Source organism: Aquila chrysaetos, chromosome 2 (genome assembly GCF_900496995.4).
Source record: "Aquila chrysaetos chrysaetos chromosome 2, bAquChr1.4, whole genome shotgun sequence".
NCBI lineage: Eukaryota > Metazoa > Chordata > Aves > Accipitriformes > Accipitridae > Aquila > Aquila chrysaetos.
The window spans coordinates 2,468,379-2,482,424 of NC_044005.1; the positions used below are offsets into that span (position 1 = coordinate 2,468,379).

Below are 14,046 nucleotides of genomic sequence, written 5' to 3' on the forward strand. Positions count from 1 at the left end.
TTTTTCATTTAATTTTTTCCTCCTTAAAAAAAAAAAAAAAAAGCAAGCCTTTAACTAGGCAAAGTGAAATTCACTGTGGTAAATTTTGGTGACTGTAATGGCGTCAGCTTAGGAGGTCATACTGAATATAATTTCAAATTACAGAAGCAAGTAGCTTTCCTAATTACCATGGATAGTGTGCATATAAGCTGAGATGATATTAATCTTGAAATATGAAGTCATCTCTGTGGAATCTCTTTGGTTTAAGCAGAGTTAATATTTAATTATTAGAATTAATCCCGTAGTTGGGTGGTGAGTTTTGAGAAAGCTGCACAGAGCTGCTGAGCCTTCAAAAGATCCTGGAACAGCAGTTGAGCACTTGCTTTCCTCTCCTTCTCAGAACCATTTTCTTAGTCCTAACCTAAGTGTAATCATTTTTCTTAAGTCTTTTCAATCCTATATATAGAGTCAGCCCCTTCGATACGAACGGTGGGAGCTTTACTGTGGTGCCCAAGATGTCCCATATCCACTAAATGGCCCCGGAATGGGCTCATCCAGCATTTGTAAAAGAGAGAAGCTTGTTGCAGGGCTGGTGTTTGATGTTGAGCATCTGCTGATGCAGCTGGCCGATGCGGAGGTGTCCCAGCGCTCATGGTGGACAGGTCTGAAACCCGCAGGTCTTGCTGAGCCTCTCCAGTACCGGTGAGGTTTGGAGATGCCAGAATGACTGAATTTGTGCATTTCCTCATGAAAAGCAAACTCTGTGCCTACTCAAGGTTTGCAGCTCTTACAGTTTTCTTCCGTTTTTCTTTATGGAAGAGGAAAAGAGAGAAAATACCCCTTCATGTACATGAGGGCACATCTGCAGCACGGTGTTATTTGGTGAGAGCAAACCAGACGTCTCACTTGTTTGATGTTTTCAGTCATTTTTCCTCTGCAGATAGCTACGGTTACCTACCTCGCGCTAAGAAACAGAAACATCCTGTGGGTGCGATCCAAGGCCTGGCTGGTGAGTGTCCTTCCACTCCTTTTGATGGGCTCGGGAGAGCAAGTCAATAGCTTTTTACGGCCATTTATGCTTTGGAAGTAAGAAGGTCCTCAGTGGTAACAGCGGTCAGCAGGGACAAGCAGCCCCTGTTTGCAGCTCCTTTTGGAGCCTTTGTTTGTCTCTCCTTCAGTTTGCGCATCAGGTGAAGAAGAATATCTAAATGCCAACCAGAGAGCAGTTCTGTGCTAGCCCAAGGTTGTTCATTAATATTGATTGATAGTCTTGATAGACCATTTGTGTATTTATGTGCATATATATTTATATGTTTATGTCTACAAAGCAGAGGTGAGTAAATCTGTGTATGTATATAAACACACATCAACATGTATATACACTGAATACACATAAATACATACAGAAATTCACGAGCGCATGATTTAATTGTACTCTGCTGCCATAATGCTTATATCGGCTTCCAATCCTTTCCTGAATCCTGTTAATTCTTTCCGTTTCTATAACATTTATCAACAATTAATTAGACTGTCTAATTCTGTGCTAAGCTCTTGTATCAACGTAGACTTCCCTACCTTTTCATTTCCATGAAGGGACCCTCATCCTGCAGCACAGGACAGGGAAAGGAGGGCTCTAGTTTGCATAGGCTTATAATGCTCCTTGCTGTCTGTCTCCAGCATAAGGAAAAGCAACTTAATTGTGAACAGATGAGGTTTACAAAGCCTTCATTCTTTCATTGTAAAAATTTTCTGCACTAATTCCTCCTTTACATAAAATAATCAATGCTGTATATAGACAAGTCACATAATAGCTTGCAAATTTTATCTGCATTATTTTCTATGTGTAGTCTAGTGTTTTACTTGCTCTGTCTCTCATGTTAAGCAGAGGACTCCGTTACACTCTGTGTTAACCCTGTTATCATTTCCACAACTGACACAGTTAATACAGAAACCTGGGCGGGGGGGGGACATGAAGAGAGCTCAGTCATGCAAATGTGGAGGAGGCAGGAGGTACTGCAAGCTCCGTATTCCCACCAGGAGATAAAACAAACACACCACCATTAGCTGGGTAAAGCCACGGACTTTCCTGGTCATGCAGGAACCTCAGAGAAGATACTGAGAATGAGCAGATACTTCCCAGCAAACAGAACAGGGGATGTCTGGAAAGGTAAATTTTGCCTCAGAGGTCAGAAAGTATAAAAGGAAAATGAGAATGGCCAACAGCCTGTTACAGCAAGTTTGTGATTTGTACATATAAAAAGGGCTAAATAGAATGAAGATTAGGGTTAATTGAGAAAAGGCCTAATGTTGAATGAATATGCCTTTGTTTTCTGTAAGGAGAAGGGTGTCCAGGAGTCTGAACCCTCCATCTACTTTATAGAAATGAAGGAGATGCAGCAGAAATTGCAAAATACAAAAGGTAAGAAAACCTCCAACTGCTGCGTGTGAACAAGCCAAGGGCCTATCCTCTACCTTCAGTAGTGAAAAAAAACCAACCACAAAATATCAGTATCAATAGCAAGGCTAGCCAAGGAACTGAGAGCTTGAGAGTCAGGTCTTTGTGGTTTTAGCATATACCATACTGAAAAAACCTGTATACGTGACAGGGCCTGGGGAGCTCCAGTCATGGTGGTTTGATCTCGATATTCTGCTCAGTCTCCAAACACTTTCTGAAGGAAAGAGTAATTAAGGATGTGAAAGCAAAGGGTAGACAATATAAATTACATCATGGTTTTATCAATGTTAGATTACAACAGAGACATTGCATATCTTTTTTTTTAATATCAAACCAGTTCCTTAGATAAGAGAAATGCAGCAGATCGAGGCTATCTAATGTAAGTAAAGCATTTGACTTTGTTCTCCACAGGAAATTATTACTGAAGGTAGAGGTGCTGGGGATTAATACCTACATTGCCAGATCGTTAGGGTGCTGGCCAAAGGGAAAGTGTCTGTATGTTCAGCTGGGGTGGCTTGGGATGGAGAGAGGTGACTGCTAGAGATCACTACAAATATGTCTTTGACAGGTCCTATTTAATATGGACATTAATGACATCAGAAAAAGAACTACAGATCAGTAGTAGTTGCAGAAATTTGGGGAATCTAACTTAGGTGCTTGTGCTAAGGAGTTTGGCTCCACGTGCAGCCTATGGGAGAGGAGCATCTGTAGGGGTAAGCCGAGTGCCCTGGAGAGAGACTGAAATGGTTAATGTCCTAAACGTTGTGGTGGGGCAAGTTCTGCATAACGACAAAATCTGCATAACAAGGAACCCTGCCTAGCAAGGAACCACAGGTGAAAAGAAGCCGATCAGCACCCATGTGACGTGCTGTTCTGATGTGCCAAGCAGGGCAGCTCACCCTGCATGGCCAAAGATCAAACCATGGTCGTGTCTGCAGGGAAGGGGAAGTTCCTCCCCAAACGACCCCCAAGCCCACTGACCCATTTCCCGAAGGTTCTGGAAGCACAAACCGCTCATGACACCTAATTAGTCTAATGAGTTAGAATGCCTGTCCAAAGGAGGGTCAAGGAGATGATAAAAAGACACAAACTGAAGCCCCACGCACGCGTGCCTACCAGAACTGGACCTTTAGACCAACGTTGGACCCAGGACCGGTGAGATCTTTCTCTTTTCCTTCTTCTCCTTCTGTCTTGCTCTCTCTTTCTCTTTCCTTTCCATAATCCCTACACCTCATCCCTTTAGACATAAAACCATTGACCAAGTCTGGGACTAGGAGTGGATCCAGCCACCCCTGGGCTCCTCTCTGAGGAGTCTAGAAAGCGAGGGGGTCTGCTCTGAACCTCCTGACCTGATGGGAGGCATCTCCTCATTCCCTGAATTGGTGTATATGGTTACCACGGGTTACACGGTTTACTGAGGTAGTTCCATGCCAATTCCTGTTGTGAGAAACCCCGCCACCTACTTTTATGCCTCCCAAGTTCAGGCTGCTTCTGCCATGAATAAAATGTTTAACTGATCGTTTTGTGTCGTTTCACCTTAACTTAGCCTGATGGAATTCCGAATTCAACCTGACTCCCTGGTCTGTCCAGCCCTGGTCGTGACACCCTGGAGAGAGACCAACCTGTTGCAGACCTGCTGACTGGGAAAAGGCTAGGATAAATGGGACAAATACCTCCCAGAGATGCCTGCTGATGAACCACAGGGAAGTTTCCTTGGTGAGAGGCATTGCTAGCACTGAAGAGGACCAGTTTATTGTGAAGGCGTTAGATGACTTGAAAAGCAAGATGTTTAGCAGAGGTCACTGTGGCAATCGGAGAGGGCATCTTTGACCAGCCCAAGGTGAGACAAGGTCTTTGCAAGAGTCCTAATGATTTTGCATTTATTAGCACTGAACTGAAACAGCCAGCGTGTTGCCCACCTCCCCTGGCTTATCCAAGCTCAGTGTAAGTACTCCTTACTCTGCTAGATGGGACTTGGAAGTGATGAATTACTTTCTTATTAGATTAACTTAGTATTTCTTAAAACCCAAGTGAAATAGCTTTATTATGATTTTGCAGTCAGTGATATTTGACCAGATATTAAATTAATGGTAGCAAAGGGTAATTTAGGTTGGAAGGGACTTCTGGAAGTCACCTGGCCCAACCTCCTTCTCAAAGCAGGCCAGATGCAAAGTTAAATGAGGTAGCTCAGGGCTGGGGCCAGTTCACTTCTGAGTATCCCCAAGGACAACGAACCCTTCTTCTTACAGTTGGGACAAATTCACATATTTCAACTTCTAGGAACCTTTGCTTGATTCATCTGTTTGCACAGTTTTCCCAAAGAGCCAGGACATTGTTCACACCCACTAAGCTCTCTTAATCTTAAAACAAAAAGCCCCAAAATCACTGGGAATGTGAAGGCAGAGCTAGCTTCAACAGGGTGTGAAGATGGTGACTGCTTTTCTACCAAGAGTTTTGGGAGGTAAAAAGGCCAACCAAAATGGTTATTGTTCAGCCGTGATAATTGTTTCCTCTGGCAAGAGTCAGAACTCATTCTCTTGGGGATTTATCTAGGAAGTAAAGTTTCACACCCAGAAAATTGACTAAAACATTCCATGCCTACAGGTTAAGGTGATGTGAAATACCGCAAAAGTTCATGGCATCCCCCCAGCTGTGCCTTGTCCCAGCTGATGGGACCAGAGCATCTGCCAAGCAGGGCTAGACAAACCATGCTCCAGTGCTGTGTTTAACGCCTGGTCAGTCAGAGGTTTCTGCGGAAGTGCAAATTACAATAGTTAAAAGCCAGTTGTGAAGGTACAGACATAACATGATGTGGTGGGTTGACCCTGGCTCGACACCAGGTACCCACCAAAGCTGCTCTATCACTCCCTTCCTCAGCTGGACAGGGGAGAGAAAATGTAATGAAAGACTTATGAGTCAAGATAAGGACAAGGAGAGATCACTCAACCAATTACCGTCACAAGCAAACAAGACTCAACTTGGGGAAAACTAACTTAATTTATTACCAATCAAACCAGAGTAGGATAATGCGAAATAAAACCAAATCTCAAAACACCTTCTTTCCTCCCACCCCTCCCTCCTTCCTGGCTCAACTCCACTCCCGATTTTCTCCACGTCCTCCCCCCAGAGATGCATGGGGATGGGGAATGGGGGTTGAGGTCAGTTCATCACACGTTGTCTCTGCCGCTCCTTCCTCCTCAGGGGGAGGACTCCTCACACTCTTCCCCTGTTCCAGCGTGGGGTCCCTCCCACGGGAGACAGTCCTCCATGAAATTCTCCAACGTGGGTCCTTCCCGCTGGCTGCAGTTCTTCACAAACTGCTCCAGCATGGGTCCCTTCCCTGGGCTGCAGTCCTTCAGGCGCAGACTGCTCCAGCGTGGGTCCCCCACAGGGTCACAAGTCCTTCCAGAAAACCTGCTCCAGCGTGGGCTCCTCTCTCCACGGGGCCACAGGTCCTGCCAGGAGCCTGGTCCAGCGTGGGCTTCCCACGGGGTCACAGCCTCCTTTGGGCACCCACCTGCTCCGGCGTGGGGTCCTCCCCAGGCTGCAGGTGGAGATCTGCTCCACCATGGACCTCCCTGGGCTGCAGGGGGACAGCCTGCCTCACCATGGTCTTCCCCACGGGCTGCAGGGGAATCTCTGCTCCGGCGCCTGGAGCATCTCCTCCCCTCCTTCTTCACTGACCTGGGGGTCTGCGGGGTTGTTTCTCTTACATGTTCTCACTCCTCTCTCTGACTGCAGTCACTCAATTGTTTTTTTTCACCCTTCTTAAATCTGTTCTCCCAGAGGCACTACCACCTTTGCTGATGGGCTCAGCCTTGGCCAGCGGCAGGTCCGTCTCGGAGCCAGCTGGCATTGGCTCTGTTGGACATGGGGGAAGCTTCTAGCAGCTTCTCACAGAAGCCACCCCTGTAGCCCCACCACTACCAAACCTTTGCCATGCAAACCCAATACAGATGAAAATACAACATTTTTTCTGTATTGGAAATGCAGATATGATGGTTCATAAGAGTTGTAATGCACGTGTAGGTTTTTGGTGCAATAGTCATCCTAGGGCAGAGAACTACCAGTAATTACGTTTTACTTATGTTGATCGTCAATCCTCAGAAGTGGAAAAGAAACACGTTTTGCAGTTGTGGCCCTGCATTTGGGCTTGCATGAACTTGCTTTGCTTCTTGCACCTGATAGAGACTTTCTGTGTGACACCAAGCTTGTCCCTCTGCCTTCTGCCTCAGTTCTCTCAGCAAACCAGGCACAATACTTCTTCCCCTCCAAGGGTAAAATCACACAAAGCACTTTAATGTTAATGAATTCATTAATGATAGCACTCAGGTAACTATGGTGATGAAGGCCATGTAAGTACCTAAATAAATTAGAGGGGCTGTGCCAGAACATGGCCCTTCTACTACCATCTATAACAGCATTTGGGCATATTACGCTCCTCCAGGACTGATGAATTGTGCTTTGCAACATTAAATCTACTGCCGAATACAAGGAGGTTAAATAGTAAAAGTGATGTTCATTATACTGAAATTAAATAGGAATCAAAGCCACCAAATTCTTGAGCTATTAGCAGTTGAAACCAACCACAATTCTGCCAAAAAGCCAGCTTGCTCCCATGGCTTACAAAACCAAGCTTACTTAGGTGAAAGCTTCCTAGCTGGCCATGCTGCTCACCCGGGAGCTGGGGTCCAGTCCCCTCCTCAGCTTTGCTCCCCTCGTTGGGGAAGGAACAACAATGCAACCATGAATAATAAGCTGTGACAAACTGTGAAGTTAAAGAATATCAACTTGCATAAACAGCTGGAATTGTGAAAGGAGGCTATTTAAAGCATTTGCAGTGACCTAAAGCTGCCACTGATTTCAGGTCTCTGTGTTTTCTCTTCATTTTTGTGTCGCTGATGCTGCTGCGAAAATGCGATGATTTAGGAACCTGGTTGAAATATTGGCTCACATTTCTTCCCCAGTTGCCTTGAATGCTTTCAGCGTGCTATTCCTCAGCGAGTCTTGTCAGAAGGATGTCTTTCACTGTGTTATATCTCTCTGGAAGTGAATGCAGCAACAGATTGTTATTGCCATTCAGAAACCTTCCCTCTCTGTGGTTATGGATGAGAAAACTCAGAGGCACCTTCCAGAAATGAAGCTCCTTTGAAATCTAAAATAATTTTCTGGTCTACTGGTACCTTTTAGCATAAAGATGGAGTAAAGTGGTGAGTGGGACTGTCTTTGTTAAACAATCCCCTTAAAGGGGAAAGGCTAAAGAGCTTTAATACTTACCACCCCAGACCTACCGTAATGCAGTTATTCTTTTATAGCTTTAAATCTGCGCCGCTTGAAAGCAGCAGAAAGCAACAGCCTTGTTCAGCGCAGAATGGCTCAGTCAGATAGAGCAATCATTTAAAATGAAACTGTGCGGCACAACACGGAGGACTTCCCGTTATCCTCCGGGACCAGCAATACTCCTGGCCGGCACCTGCCATCTCCATTCCCACCAGGCTCTGCTCTGTGGCCAGTCCTTGGTCTTGTTCAAGGGCATCCATCGCTACATTAATCCAGCTTCGGCTTGGCCTCCATGCTTCCTTAGAAGCCAGGTCATGAATCGGCTGCTCTGATGAAGATGGGTTGCAAGCCCCGTACAGGAGAGTGTCTTCAGCCTGTCTCAGCATCGCTCCGGCACCCCAGCCCATGTGCAGAAGCCACTGAGCTCCATGAGCAGGACGTGAGCAAGCTCCAGGGCTTTGGGTAGAGCACGAAGTGGGGTCAGCGTGGGGCTGGTGGAGAATGGGGGTGGACTGGGATGTGGGTCTCCCAGCATCTGCACCTGGGAAGGGCTCCGAGCAGAGCAGGGGTGGCTGGGCTCTGCTCCTGGCAGGCGTGTTGATGGGCTCCACTCAACAAGGGAAGCTGTGAGGTGGTGGCGTTTGGCACTTTTTGCACCTACAGCTGCATGACTTCAGTGGTTTGGGGAGTGCTGTGTTCCCAGCAGAGAGGCAAGAGCCGGAGCCATGGCGGAGCTGGTGGGAGGAGAAAACGCCGCACAGATGAAGAAGGTCCTGGCATGGATTTTACTTGAGATGACAATTCAAGATCTTGTGCTTTGCTGTGAATAACGCTGAGCTCTCGCAAAGGAGGCAGTGCCCTCCTCCGGCAGCGTGCTCCTGGCGGGTGGATGCAGATGTTCAGAGCACAGCTGGGGAGTGGGCTGCAGCACATTTCTTAGCAGCTGATCTTCACGCTGTGTAAAAATGCATATACTGCTTTTGTTCGGGGCACTTTGGGAGCTGTGTGCCTGCCGAAGAAGAGCAGAGGAGATTGCTGACAGTGGAGAAGAATGAATGTCACGACGAAGCTGTCCTTTGATGGTCTATTATAGCGGCTATCACAGAGCCAGTCAGATCTGTGGACCCGCATAAGGAGATATGTAACAGCTGCTGTAAATGAGCACAATCCTCAGCCCAGGACCTCTCTCTGCACCCCCAGTCCCCTCTTAGACCTACTCCAGCTGAGATATCCCACCCTGGATTCAGCTGTCTCAGATAGTACCTTGTGCCAACACGGGCGAAGCTCTCCGTGACGTTAACAGGAGATGTCTCCAAGCACAGAGCAAGCTGGGCGCTACCTTGCTTGGCCCAAGGAAATGAAAATAACATAGCAAAGGGCAATTCTGGCTTCATTAATTAAAGCCTTTCCATAAATGATGTACTTGGCTAATGAAGAGGGACACTAGGTAGGCACTTGGTGAATTAATATCCAAATGACATTACTGCTGAAGCAAGGGAAGCTTCACAGGGAGTGGTGGGCAATGGAAATGCAAAGCAGCAGCTCTTGAAAGCATCTCAAAATAAATTGGATTCATTTAGACCTGGTACTCATTACAGGGGAAACCAGGCACAGTCTACTAAAAGTGCCGTGCGCTGGGAGATGCCGGAGCAATGCGATGCTCACGGATCTAGTGGGTGGAAGCAGTTCCTCACTGCCAGGGGCTTCTTCAGGGAATTTCTGTGAAACGAGCATGATTTAAATGCAAACTGGGATTTACCTTTCTGGGAGATGCTCTGGTAGGAAGGGAATGTGTTTATTATCTTCATTCAGGTCGGGTTTGCAGTTGTTAAAGGGAAACTCACAGTTTGGAGCTGCGATTTGATTGCTGGCTCCCAGAGCCGCTAGCCCGTGCTCCTACAAGGATGCCTGAAGCAGCTTCCCCTGATGGCTCCTGTTTTGCTGCTTTTTGGTCACATTTGCCCTGTCTAAGCATCCCCTGCAGAGACTGCAGACAGAGGTGCTGGTCCTCCCCCCGGGGTCAAGCCAGCCCCAGAGCCCAGGACCTTGCTCAGACGCGGAGGAAGGCAGGTCCCCAAGGCCACCCCCTGGCACAGGTCTTCTAGCTTTTAAACCCGCTGCAGTAGCAAGCAACAAGCGACGGACTGCCCAGGAGGTGTGCAGACATCAACGACAAATTCAGCCCGTCCCTGCAAGATCATCTGTCCTTAACTGGTATTACAGCGTGTCTCAAAAAAATATTCCCATACCGAGTTGCCCTGCAAACCGTTGCAGCATTTCAGAGTCTGAAGGGAAGGCAACAAGGTGGAGGAGTGCTCAGAGTTGGTGCAGATCCGCTGGCACCGAACTAGACATCGCCTACACAGCCCGGGACGGTGATGTTGGAAGTGTGTGCGTGACCGTAATTGCCAGGAAGGGGCTTAATCAATTCTAGAAGGACTGAGCCCAGTCCTGACAGTCAACTACGGGCGCCTGGGAACAAATGCAGAGGAATTGATTCATCTCCCATTTCTGCCAGTGCAACTGGGGAACACTTCCTATATTTCAGAGGGGACGCAGACATGTAATGTGGTGGTATGTCAGCAGGCAAGGCTGAAGCCATTTGCTCTGTCACTTTTAAGAATTCAGCAAAACTTGTTCTGACCTGAAATTTGATAAACAAGGACATTGGTGCAGCGTTTGCAAAGGGCAGTGGTTAAAAATACCTGGCATTAAGAAGGAGTTTAACCCAGCTGAAGAAAGCCATGGGCGTAATTAGAAGGAAAAAATGTCTTGGTTGAATTCATGCTAAGTGACGCATTAACCACGTCCCCAACAACGGCATCTCAGTGCTCCCCTCCACTCCTCCACTCGGTGAGCCCTGGGAGGTGTTAAACTCTGAAATGGGTCTGATCCTCAGTACTCACCTTCCCAAGCAGATGGCAGGACCTGGGAGAAGATGCTGAGGGGTCCCTCCCTGCTCAGGGCTGCCAGGTGCAAGGTGGAGATGGAGACTTTTAAATATAAATTACCCCAGCAACTGGAGGGTCCATTGTAGGATGCAGCTCTTCTTGAACTTCCCACCAAGTCTGGTTCCTCTTTCATGCTCCTGCTTCTTTTTTCTCCTCTTTTCCCGGACTCCCTGCTTATTAATCATCAGAGAAATTACTTTCTTTGGTTGTGACTACAGAAATTTTCAATTAGCCAGTGTGATTGGCTGCATGTAAGAGAATTAATGTAACATATGCTAAGTGTATGCATGACCTATTTAAAGTGATGGATAATCTTTTCTGGTAAAACTCTTTTAATGGTATGTGCCTGCTACACATCAATGAGTGTAAAATTTTGATTCTAAGTAACATTACAGTTTCTGCAACTGCATAGAGAAACAAGGCAAAAACAGGAGCCAGGTGCTTAACTGATGCAAATCAATGCTAGTTACTTTTAACAAAGAAATTGTGGAAATAACCCAAAGGGTTGAAGGTTCACAAACTTTGAGTGCAGCCAGCTGGCCAAGACCTTTAGGAAATTTGCCAACGTAGTGACATTTAACCAGAGGCTGAACTTTTCAGCAAAATGTTGCTCTGATCTTGGGTATTGTTGAAGAGCTGAAACCCCAGAAAAATACTGAAGTTTTTTTTTCCTTCAAAACTCAAGCTCCTTAGATGTATTGTGGGTCTTTGTTTTAAAATATTTATTGTATTGTGTGAAACTTCCTCTTGTTTAAAGTTGCTAAAAGTGTGCCATTTGGGGGATCAGAGAAGTCACTACTTGAAAACCTTCAGCTTGAACTGAGCTGGCTTATGATGTGGGTTATCTTCCTCCCCTGTCAGAACCCCTTGCCCAAATAGCCTGCATCAAGCCTGCAGCTTCTGCTAATGGCAGAGCTCCCACAATCATATTCAAACTTGATTTAAGGCCTTTGAGTGGTGTCAGAACCACTAAATAAATTGTTTGAGTGGCTAGCTACTCTTCTTGTTGAAAATTCCACCTCATTTCAAGCCTGAATTTTTCCAGGTCCAGGTACTAAATATTATCCTTAATTATTCCTTTTCCTGCTGGATGAAAGAGCCCTCTCTCATCAGAAAATGTGTCACATGTAGGTACTTGTAAATGATGAGCAAGTCACCTCTACGCCTTCTCTAAACAGACCCATCTCAAGTCTCATTACAAGCAGGTTTTTCGGGTCTCATGCACTCCTGATGCCCATGAGGTTTTCAGTGTAGACACCAAAATTGTATCTAGTCAGTGGCAATGGGGTCATAAATGCTGGATGCAAATGTGACACCGTGTCCCTATTAGTGCTGATTTCCTTGGCTGCCCTCGTGGCTGCAGTCCTCTCCAGGCTACCTGGCACTGTGTCTGGGGCTCAGTGGCATTTTTGCAGGTTAGTGTTTTGCAGAACATGGTCTCTCATTTTATAAATGTTGCTTTACAGCAGTGATTTGTAGCTGTAGAGGTTCTGGCTACTTGTTCTTGAAAGTATTTCTGCAAAGCAAAAGACAGACCCGAATCGGCATTGGGATTTGTGAAGCAGTACTGCAGCACGGCATCGTTTTCTTCTCACAGCATTTGGGAATGAGAAAGCGGAGGGGAGGTGGGAACAGAAGGCCTTGAGGCACGCAGACTCCTCTAAACCCACAAATATGGGACAGAGATGATCCAAGGGCAAGTCCTTCGTGAGACACTACCCTGCCGTGGGTGCTCACTTTCAGGACACATAAGATGAACCAAGGTGAGGAAGGGAAAGAAAGGCACAGAAGGTGAAGGAACTTGCCCACAAGCACAGCCAGCATTAGAGCCCAAGTCTTTGTCCAATGCTTTCCCATCAGGCCAGCCAACCTCTCGAGACTTTTCTTTTTTTGGGCAATTTGGTCAGGCACCACTTAACGCAGTCCCAAATAGCAGGAAGAATTTGTTATAAGGATCAGTAGCATCATCAGTATAACATGAGCTCATGTGAAAATAAAGGGCACCTGTGGGTGAGAGCCAGTCAGACTGTCTTCGGCTGGATATTTTTTCCTTTATGCTGATTTTCTCATTATTTTTCCCTAAATTGTGCCTGTCTGAAGCACAGAGTCTGACCTTTGGCGTCACACTGGAGGTCTACCAAGGAGAGACAGGTTTTGTGGAAAAGCCAACAAGAGAAATGGGTTTCTGCCAGTGTTCGCAACTCCAGAATGAGACTACACAGCTTCAGGGGGAGCCTGGACTAATTCATGGAGCAGAAATTCTTGAAGAGTCACTAGCTACACAGACACTACTTCTTGTTCAGTTCATGAGTTGCAAATGGCTGGAGGATGGAGTACCTAGGCAAGGATAGCACGTCTTTTCCCTGTGTTTATACTCGTCCCTGCACATCCACTTTTGGCCACCGTGAGGGCCAGGACACTGGATTAACTGGACCTTTGGTCTGAGAAGACAGCTGCTGTTCCCAGGGTGATGTGTGTCCTGCAGAGTCTCTCGCCAACAGGTACGTGGGGTACCTGGGATGCTCAGACAGGACAACTCTGCTCTGCCACAGCTCGGGGCTCCTCATCCTGCAAGTAGGAGCAGCAGCATCCCAGCATCTGGTTCTTGCTTTGTACACTGGACAACAGCATTGCACATGGGATAGTTCTCCCATAGGAGGTTTCTTTTTTCCTTCGTTTAAGTATAGTACGTGAGACGGCATGAGTAACGCTCTCCAGGACAGCCTCCATGTTGGCTGCAGGAGAAGCAGGGACCGTTGACTGCTTAAGTAGGGAAGATTTATGTTTCTCTGATATTGGACAAATCTACACAGTTTCTTCCCAATTTCTTTCCTAAAGGACAAAGTTAACTTTAAAACAAACAACTAAATAGCTCTAGTGGGATATTAAATTTCTACCAATATGAGAGAAATAAAACAGCTATAACTGTAGCAATTTATTTTTGTGTTATTGTTATTCCCCTTTACTGTGTTAAGGCTTGTGTTCTGGGAACTGATTGCACCAATTTCCAATGCCGTTACCTCTTGATGTTCTAAGTACCATGCTACAAGCAGATGATGAAGGACTTGTCTTTACTATGAATATAATAGATGTGCTCTTGACTTTACTCCAGTTAAGATTCTAGTGAAGACAAGGCAATTTTTAGCTTTTGTACCTCTTCCTAGAGGTGTTTTTGCACAGCCCAAAAGAGACAAGCCTTCACTACCGAGCACTGAGGAGCATTAGCTATCCTATTGGGAAATACAGGTAAGACATGGCTCTGTATTTATTCCTGCCATGCAGCTGGTCAAGGCTATAGCTAGGGGTATAGTGTATATGTGAAAACACAGTACATCACACTAATGGAAGTGCCTTACTTCATGAAGATATTACAAAAAGTGG

General features: G+C 46.2%; 1 long non-coding RNA gene across 1 annotated transcript; it reads left to right on the plus strand.

Moving 5' to 3' along the window:
• Window positions 1-3,895: 3,895 nt before the first annotated feature.
• LOC115350509 lies at window positions 3,896-13,595 on the plus strand. Its single transcript, XR_003926471.2, has 2 exons — window positions 3,896-4,274; window positions 12,132-13,595. It is a non-coding gene; the product is annotated as an uncharacterized LOC115350509 (long non-coding RNA).
• Window positions 13,596-14,046: the final 451 nt, after the last annotated feature.